Here is a 2612-nt window from a genome sequence, read left to right as displayed (position 1 = left end):
GTGTGCCGCGAGTTTTGAATTCTGTCGGACGTCAGAGACATTAGCTAAGTATATATCTGCCGGGTAAGTTGCATGTATAAAACTTGTAGAACTACCATGCAGTGGGTGAAGCATAATGATGGATGCATATCAGGTTAATACCCCCACAGGCAAGGGACCTCAAACCCAAGACCATGGAAGGCCACGGTACAATGGCTATGGCACAGTCCAAAATTGGAGAACTGGCATGTACAGGTAGTTCAAGTTACGATAATTCATCGTACAATAATCCGACTTTATGATGGGGTTAGGAATTAATACTAATACAACAATATTTTGAAAACAGGCAGCAGCATACAATCAAGCAGTGAGAAAGACCAAATTACATTAGCTTAACTTCTTTACCTCCATATCTTCATTTCATCCTCTAGTTTGATAAGTTCAAAAAAGTAAAAGAGAATGTAAAAGAAGTTTTATTATTATACTTGTTGCGAAAATGTGTACAGTCATGAACAACTGAATGAGAAACAGTTTCTTTGCTAAGTACAGCCGAATCAGAAAACAACATCCTTTTTTGCTTGTATTTCCACCATTGTACAATAGTAAACAATTACCATAGTTATGTTATAAATGACATTATGTAAAATATGACTGATATATTTCTATGTAATAACTTTATTCGTTATGGATATAAGATTGGTAAGGTAATATACCGTTAATTTTAAACTGCAAGTAGTAGCTGAAGCTGAGAAAACAATGTTCAAGCTGCTAATGACTCCATAAATGCACTGGAGATAAAATCGATGGAAAACTATTTTAATCATAACTACCTGGCATAAAAAACACATTTTATTGTTTTTTTTTTCACGCTAATAAAAGATAAGGAAAGTAAAGCTCGTATTACAATGAAATCAAGTGAAAATAGTGAATATAGACATGCCCCCAATGCAATCTATTACGAAGAAAATAATGTATTTCACAACAAGATGTATTCAAGTCATATTTCGCCTTAAAAACACGTCATATAACAAAAAATTGCCTTCTCCCATATAAGTAAAGTATCTAGATATTCATTTATGCTAACTAGATGCAAGAAAATTAACTAAGAATTGAATTAATTACAGCAAAATAAACTCATATTTGCCATCAGTTGATTTCCAAACCAAAACAATGACCACTATGTTAGTATTTTATAATAAAATAAGAGGATGCATACAAAACTATTAGATACAGAAAAGTAATGCATAACTTTTCAAAAATATTCATGGAAGAGATGCAAATTCATTACGGTTGTATTTTATAATTATACGTAGCCATCAGCAGTCTCACATTGTTCAATTATGATAATGTCGGAACAAATCTGATTTGCATTTCATGTTCAATTTCTTTTTAAAACAAATTATCATATGATCAGATTCTCTTTCCATGAATAATTTTTTTGTATACAGAATTATCATACGTCAGAATGCAATGAACCTCCCGAATTAGCTGATATTAATAATTACTATACCATACTTGTAGTATATATTATGGTAGATCCATATAACTACTCTGCAGCGAGCTAGACTATGGCAGTTGACATTTTTCTATACAGTTTTACCTCCTGAACAAGAATTTAAAGTAATATTTTTTTCAGTTGGTTGTAATTAACCCATAATTTACCTTTGAACTCTATCCTACAGTAAGGGGGACCGATGGGAATGCGGGGTTTTGGGTGGGGTAAATCACTTGAGAGAATCATGTCTTGCAACTTTATCCTAGGTTAAATAGCATGTGTAAATTTGTGTATATATATAGTATATATATTTTTATGTATGTATAAATTCATAACTATTATGTAAAATGGGTGTCCCTGCCAGAACATTTCATTGCAATATTATTTCCTTTGATAATAATTCACACTATCTTTGGTTTCATGGAAATAAAAGAAACTACGTTTTTACAATTTTACTCAACCTTTCTTGTAAAGTTCACATTACCCCTGAAACTGGCCTCTCTGATTTCCCGTATTGTCTTTCCATTACAAGTCCCTGTTCGTGTTTGTTTTACTCAGTAGTGCACATTTTCTTTCTTTAAATACAGCGTCAATTTCACACACATATGAAATCAAACCCCCCTCAATAACCCAGCCACAATTCTTCCAACCAATCAGAGACCTTATTACCAATGGACTGCTGATACCCATATTTCATTTTCATATTGTTTAGCAAGAAGTATTCGCAGTGTTCACACCCGACTCTCCACATCCTCACAGTGACCGTATTTTCACCTTTAATTGTGATAGTAGTATTTTTGTTAGGTAATCCAGACAACCTAACTTTAATGTTGGGGAAACCTATCTGTGTTCGTGGTTCGTTGGGTATTTGGTCGTATCTGATTCCAAGATTCAAAATACATTTTAAAGAATTGCCCTGTAAGGTGTCAATCTGCATTGAACCTAGAGAATTAGCTGATTTAAACAATGGCTATAGAGTATTTGTTTATTTATATATATATATATATATATATATATATATAGAGAGAGAGAGAGAGAGGAGAGAGAGAGAGAGAGAGAGAGAGAGAGAGAGAGAGAGAGAGCATAATGTGTAGTGTAAGCTAGGCTACTATATACATAACGATGGTACTGATTACAG

The sequence above is a fragment of the Macrobrachium nipponense genome, chromosome 47 (genome assembly GCF_015104395.2).
Source record: "Macrobrachium nipponense isolate FS-2020 chromosome 47, ASM1510439v2, whole genome shotgun sequence".
NCBI classification, from domain to species: domain Eukaryota; kingdom Metazoa; phylum Arthropoda; class Malacostraca; order Decapoda; family Palaemonidae; genus Macrobrachium; species Macrobrachium nipponense.
The sequence above is the reverse complement of the archived record's forward strand: the minus strand, read 5'-3'. Positions refer to the sequence as shown.